Source organism: Phyllostomus hastatus, unplaced genomic scaffold (genome assembly GCF_019186645.2).
Source record: "Phyllostomus hastatus isolate PE091 unplaced genomic scaffold, TTU_PhHast_1.1 phas_contig_34, whole genome shotgun sequence".
Classification (NCBI taxonomy): Eukaryota; Metazoa; Chordata; class Mammalia; order Chiroptera; family Phyllostomidae; genus Phyllostomus; species Phyllostomus hastatus.
In genome coordinates, this window is record NW_025333857.1 from 31,995,521 (window position 1) to 32,002,917 (window position 7,397).

Below are 7,397 nucleotides of genomic sequence, written 5' to 3' on the forward strand. Positions count from 1 at the left end.
AAACAAAACAGAAATCTGTGACTGACATCCATCAAACTAAATCATGACTTGTATTTATTTACATATTTAAAAAGAACATATTTTCAAAGTACCTTCTGATACCAAAAGACACTAGTTTGTATGGTACTTTATCATATACACAGCAGGTTAAATCTGAGTTAATCCTCAAAGAATTCCATTAAGTGTTCTAAACTAATTTTAGAGATGAAAAAGCAAAGTGTGAAAAATTGGGGGATTTGCCCAATAACAAATGGTTAGCAACTGTCAGAGCCTTATTTTAAACTCAGTTCTTATTTCAAGTCCTCTAATCTTTACATTTCGAAATGGTATTTTTGATGAGTTTTCAGTCCCTACTATTTTGTCTAATTTAGGAAATTTTATTTTTCACTAAATTCCTCTGCCCTCTCCCCCCCAAAAAAACTCTGGTCCTCCTTTGGGTTCTCAAAGCATTCTACACATAATACTCTAAACACACACTTACTGGGCCTTCTCATTGTGCATTTCCTTTTCTCCTTGGCTAGACTCATTTTTTTCAATAGCAGAGATTGTCTCATCTGCCTTTATAGATGGAAGCCACCACACATTACCATGGCTCCCTGCCACCTCCATAGCTTCAACCACTCCATCCAACTCCCCCTCTCAAACAACAAGAACACGCCACAGAACTGGAAGGCATTCAGTTTGTTTCTGTTGAGTCTGACACACAATAGGTGATGAATAATTGTTAGTTAAATGGATGGTGTGTGGGAGGGTGCATGATGCAATATTCATATTTTACAGCACTTTACAAGCTACACATTTACATACAGTGTCCCAAGTGAGCCTTAAACTGTGAATTTAATAGTGATCATTTAAATTTTCTTTAGTGGCCCTGGCCAGGTAGCTCAGTTGGTTAGAGTCATCTCATATGCCAAGACTGCGGATTCAGTCCCCAGTCACAGCACATACAAGAAGCAACCATTGAATGCACACGTAAGTGGAATAACAAATGGCTCGCTTGCTCTATTTCTCTATCTCTTGTTCTATCAATAAATAAAAATAATTTTTAAATTTCCTTTAGTGTAGTTCATCACATCATCATTCTCAACTTCAGAAACTTGCCCAGAGGTGCCTAGCTAGTAAGTAGCAGCATTTCAACTTCAGTATGGCCCACAACTACTTGACTCTCTTGCTGTTCTCTTCTATATCCAAGGTAGCTGCTCAAACATAGGCTTGATTAGGTCTATTAGAACATGAATAAGGTGTTGTCCCATTCTGGTTCCCAGTTGTGAAACCGGAGACTTCCGAAAATCTGTGGGTTACAGGCCAGATCAAGAAGGGAGGCTTTACTCAATTAGCTGTCACAAGGGACATCACGTACGATTCATTGATTCAACTTCCCTGTCCACACACAGTGACTAGTCCTCAGCTTGCTCGCTCTGGCACAGACTGTTAAAGTAGAACAAGTGATGACTCAGAATTCACTTCCAATCTCAATTATCTGAGCCTGTAAACACACATTCATCAGATAAAAAACATTAGGGGGCCTGACTTGAAAGCCAGAAAAGTGACTTCCCAGTTTCACTCCCAAGCACTGTGATACTATAGAGCAGATACACAGAAATCAAGGGAAGTGATTTTAATGTAAAGCACCAAAAGGTGCTGCACTTAATGTTTACTAAGCAGAGGAAGCACATACAGCCCTTTCTTCAGCTTTGCCCATAAATGCAAACCTCAAAAGAGCCCTTTGAATAGCCAATCAAAGGCACACAAGCAGAGTATGATGCCCAGACCCACTTGGAAAACAGCAAGCTTCCTTCAAGGGTTAAAGAAACAGTAACAGCTCCATTCTAGCCAACCAAATAACCTTAAGGCTGAAGCATTTAACTGTGTTTGTTTTTAACACAGAGTTATTTCCAACAGGTATGCCTGGCTCTCATGAAGATTCAGGCCCTCCCTCAGGTCAGGTGAAACCTTCCTCCAACCCCCTTCCTCTAAGTTCTTCTCACTTTGTTCTGGTAAGAGGTCAGGAAGACAGCTACGTAGGCTCTACACGTGCAATTATGCAACATCACATTGCCACCCCCAAGCAAGAAGGGTGAACACAGGCCAGTGAGTGGCTCCTATGCATAATGAAAGTTCTTATCATTAAGTACTCTATTCCTAACCCTTACTGCCGAAGAAAGGGGACATGTATCAAAGCCTGTTTTCCTAACGTTACGCAGAGAATTTAAGTGAGAGACTTCTGCTCCACCGCCAGGTCTGGTGACACACATCAACCTTCAGCAGAGAGCATCAAGGGATGTCAGGTCCTAGGTTCTACCGCAAGGGATGTAGCAACTAGCATTAACTGCATTATTTTGGGATCCTCAGGGTCCCTCCCCCCACTTTGCCAAGACCTCACAACTCTGCCTTGGAAAGCTGAGGCTGGTGCCCCGTGCTAAGCTGCACACGATTTTAAAGCCTCGCTTTAACAGAAAGAGAGGTGGGGGCGAGGGCCCACCAACCCCAGGGAATAGTAAAAAGACAAAGATCACCCCAAAGGCACAGGCGCGCGCGGACTGAAGCCGAGACTCTGCAACACACATTCCATCAACCTTTCACTGTAGGCGGCTTCCTGTGGGGTTTATTCCTCCACGCCAGCCCTCTCCAGAAAGTTTGAGGCTGTTCACACACACTTTCAAAGGTCCATTGTTTCCTTCCCCTTAAACGTAATGAAAAGAGAGAGGGAGAGAAAGAAATCACAGACCAAAGATTCCCAAAGACGCTTTCTTATAGTGAAGGGGTAGTCTCGTTACTCCTAATCCGAAGAGGGGAAAGGAGGCGCGCGGCGGTAAGGGGGGAAGGGTGCTGCGGGGGCGTGGGGGGAGCCGGAGGATGGTTTCCACTTCAGCAGAAATGCCCAAAAGCCAAACCGCCGGGAGCAGGGAAGGTGCGGGGGGGCTGGGGGTGGAGAGGGGCTCCTAGTCCGGGTTTTCACAGTGGCCCCCAGGGGGCAGCAAGAGAGGTGGGGCGGAGGGCGGGTGGCCCCATCTCTTCTTACCTTTCCCCCTCCGGTTTAGCGTCGGCTAATTCAGGTGCCTACACAGAGGTCCAAAGAGACCAAGCCGAGCTCTTGGCGTCCTCGGCTTCGGGTCTCCTCTCCATGGCCAGGGAGTCCCTTGAGCCCTGGCGCCTTCGGCCGCCGCCGCTGCTTTTACGCAACTGGCAGCCGCAGCCGCAGCCGCAGCCTGGAGGTGAAACTGTCCTCCCTGGGGTGACGCGGCCTTCCCTCCGCCTCCTCCGCCCCCTCTTCCAGTCGCTAGCCTCCGGGGCAGGGGCCTCGGCTCGATGTATACCGGAGCAGCTGCACCGCTTTCCTGCTCCTTCCCCTTCGGGAGGAAGAGGAGGAGAATCGCAGCGCCGGCGGAGCGGGCCCGAGCGTCCCCGCGACAATGGGGAGGAGGCGGCAGCACCGGGCCGAGCGCGTTCCCAGGAGTCGCGCTTGTCCCTGGTCGGCGGGCGCCGCGGCTTGCTAAGGTCGCGCTCAGCCTCCGCCAGCCAGACAAGCTACCCTGCTCGCCCGGGCCGAGGGTTGCGGATCCGGGAGGCGAGCAGGCAGGACGGAGGAGGTGGAGGGAGAGGAGGAGCCTGAGGCCGGAGGAGGCGGCAGCCGCGCAGGGCTCCTCCCGCCACACCGGCTCTGCACGAGCTGCGGGCTACGGCACTCAGAGTCAGTCTCTGCGGCCCCCAGGGACCTCTCTCCTGCGCACCGCCGCCCAGGCAGGCTTCCTAACCAGCGCCCGAAGCTGCAGCTGCAGCTGCGAGCTCCTACCCTGCTGTGCCGCTGGCCCTGGCCCGGCTGAACCTGACCCAGCGCTCCCATCACTTCCCGGCTGAGCTTGACTCTGCACTCGCATCACCTTCAGGTGAGCCCGACTGTGCGCTCCTATTACCTCCCAGCTGAGCCTGACGCCGCGGCCGCCTGACCCCACGGCTGAGCTGGACACCGCGCCTTCATCGCTCCCAGCTGAGCCTAACTCTGCGCCCCGTCATCCCCAAAGGGACTTCCACAACTCCCGCATATTTTCAGTTCGTCAGGCTACAGCATCACGGCCGCCCCCACCTGGCCAACCAAGGACGCTGGGTTCTTAGCCTGTTGGGAAGAGCAAGCCAGCTCCCCGGTCAGGACAGCTCCTCGGACAGCTCTGACGGCACACTGTTCTAATGTCAGAATAAATACACCTACGTCTCCCCACGCCCCCTGCCCGCGCCACTCAGGAATGGCTGCGGCTTGCAGGGGTGGCGCTGAAAGCCCCTCCCCGGCCCACCCCAGTGCCTGATTACCTCTGTAAGGACGCACCCACCGGCGTTGGGGTAGCACAGCTCACCACCACCGCGCCCCTCGAGGATCTGCTCTTAGGAAGGAAAAGCTTGGCTCTAGCTGAGGGCGCGGCCGGAGCTTGATCAGTCAGACCCACGAGCAGCAGCAGGATTGCCAAATCCGGGCCGTCATCACCCTTTATTTTATTCGGAATTGGGAGTTTTCCTGCTAGGGAACTCTTTCAGTAAGTACTGTACAGATAGGATTGTTCCGTTTACAGAATGTTTTTTTTTTTCCTTTTAATAAAAGCTCAGTCATGTAACCATGACACACCCCGCAGGCTACAAGAGGAATTTCTTATTTCAAGCGTTTTGGTTCAGGACTTTGTAGGAATTCATGTTCCTAAATCTTAGCTGGCGATAACAGCTCCCTGGAGCATCTTGAAAATGTTGGATTCCCAGACCCCGCACCTACTGAATCAGAGGGGCTTGGAATATGTAAGTTTGAGAAACAGTGCTAAAGAGCATTCTCGAATTAAAGCCCTGGAAAGATACCTGCGAAAATAGCAACTCGGTCCAGTGGTAAGACCTTAAAGAAACACCCAAATTTGGGAACCACTGTCCCTTCTGAAAGAGGGAGCACAGTTCTTTAAAAATAGGGAAGATGGCTTTCAATGACAGACTGGGAGGGACGATTTCAGTGGTTCAAGGGTGAAATGTTGAGGAACATGGCTTATAAAGACAGGGTAGGACTCTGACCAGCGTGGCTCAGTTGGTTTTGCGTTGGTCGCCAGTTTGATTCAGGCCTGAGCACGTGCCTGGGTTGCAGGTCCAGGAGGGCATGGGCAAGAGGCAACTGATTGATGTTTTTTCTCTATCTAAATAAATAAATACATAAAGTCTTTAAAATGTAAAAAAAAATTCAGGACAGGTATTGTGTCACCCCATATGGTAGGCCGAAAAATACAGCCCCCATCCCCCAGCCGAGGTATTATATCCTAATCCTAGGATCTGGAAATATTCTAGTATATGCAAACAGGGTCTTTGCTGATGGGATTTAACTAAGGATCTTGATTTGAGGAGATTATCCTGGGTTATCAGGATGAGCACTGGCAGCAATCTCATGTATCCTTATAAAAGGAAGGCAGAGAGGAGTTTTGACACGCACAGATAAGGTCAGGTGACCATGGAAGCAGAGATTGGAGTGACGCAGCCACAAGTCAAGAGATGCCAGCAGCCACCAGAAGCTGGAAGAGAGGCAAGGAAGGATTCTCCCCTAGAGCCTCCAAAGAGAGAACAGCTCTGTTGACAACTTGAGTTCAGCTGAGTGAAACTGATTTTGGACTCCGGGCATGAGAGAATAAATACCTATTTTTTGTGTTACAGCAGCCACAGGAAACAAATACACCCCATGGCCAGTGTGGTGCCGAATTCACATTAAAATGTCTGTTTTATGAATTTTTATTAAGTTCCAGGCACTTTGCTTGGACTTGGGATGTTATCTAATCCTCTCAAAAATCATTATTCCAATTTTAGAGACAAGGATACTGGGACTCAAAAAGCTTAAGGATCCTGCCTAAAGTCCCACAGCAAGCGCCTATTGGAATCGTGTCAACCCCTCAAACATTAAAAATAACAATTAAAAGTTCACATGTAGTCTTTTAATGAAAACGTTTGGTTTTGAAGGGTTCTTACTTCCATGCCCTCTATCAGCAAAACCAAGGGAAATGGGTATTGATAGTGGGAGAGGCTATTCATGGGGGAAGGTGGCAGGGGATATAGGCAAAATCTCTGTACCTTCTGCTCAGTCTTGTTGTGAACCTAGAACTGCTCTGAGTATATTAACATAAAAAAAGTGAATGAATCTTTGTGTAGCCTACGTTTGAGAAATTTTTGTTTTTAGATATTTAACAGGAACATGAAAAAACCAAGAAAAATTATGTGAAAGGAAGTTACAGAGGAGATAGAGCTAAGTGAGTGGCCAAAGATTTCTCTGGTCAGTGAAATTAATGTCACCAGTGGGTTCCCAGGAAAGCAGGCTCTGAGACCCAGTGGCAGTATGTCCATTAAGGTATATACCCAGGAAGTAGACACCTGAAGAAGGAGGGACAGGAAGCAGGATGGGGCAGAGGGGGACCTTGAGCTGTAGTGTGGATCCAACAACAGGCTCTGGAGCCAGCACAGTCCTTCAGAATTATTGGGCCTACATGACTGAACTTTCATAGACCATCCTAAATCAGTCATTGGGAACTGGCATGACCTTGGACTAGGAAACTCAGCAGCTGAAATGGTCCCCAAGAGGGTCCACTCTCAGCAGTACTCAGACCTGGGCAGCATGTCCCTCCTTAAAGGCAGATCTGGTCAGCGCATCTCCGTGTCATCCACTCACACAGTATGTGACACTGTCACTGTTGTGCTGTACTCTGCGTTAGAGCAGAGAAGACTCAGGGTAAGTAGGATACTTATCCGATTTTTTTTCCATGTGGTGGCAGTGCTCAGTCTTGAGGCAGAAGAACATACTGGCTCAGAATTGACACCCTTGGAACAGATTGCCTAGGTTGGAATGAGGATCTGTTGCTCTCTAGCTATAGAACTTCAGACAAGATGCCTAGCCTTGGCTGGTGTGGTTCAGTGGACTGAGCGCTGGCCTGTGAACCAGGGGGTCAGTGGTTCAATTCCCAGTTAGGGCACATGTCTCGGTTGCAGTCCAGGCCCCCACTAGTGGGCCCCTGAGAGGCAGCCTGTTTCTCTCCCTCTCTACCTCCCTTCTCCTCTAAAAATAAAATTTAAAAAGTCTTAAGTTTAAAGAAAAAAGATGCCTAACCGCTCTCTGGCACAGTTTCTTCATTTTAATATGGGAGTTATGACAGTACCAACTCCATGTGGTCATTATGAGAATTAAACATGACAATGCTGTAAGGAGCTTAGCTACACAGCCCACAAGTGCTGAGCAGACTATATTATGGGTGCCTCTGGTGACCTCTTCCTTAGTCCTCTATGACTGGCTAAATTGGAGTCCTGTATCAGGTTACACTCGAAATGACTTTTTCAGTGGAGACAGAAAACCAACCGAGTGCTCTTGGGATCTAGATTGGGAGTGAATGCCATGAGAAATG

At 48.8% G+C, this 7,397-nt stretch overlaps 1 protein-coding gene across 4 annotated transcripts in view; it reads right to left on the bottom strand.

The window, feature by feature from the left end:
- Nucleotides 1–5,053, bottom strand: part of CEMIP2 (cell migration inducing hyaluronidase 2) — a 75,957-nt gene extending 70,904 nt beyond the window's left edge. Inside the window, exon 1 of one of the 4 annotated variants that reach the window (XM_045840237.1) lies at nucleotides 4,306–5,053. The gene's annotated coding sequence lies outside the window, so the exon portion shown is untranslated. The other 3 variants (XM_045840236.1, XM_045840238.1, XM_045840235.1) reach the window with 3 other exon arrangements.
- Between the last annotated feature and the right edge of the window lie 2,344 nt (nucleotides 5,054–7,397).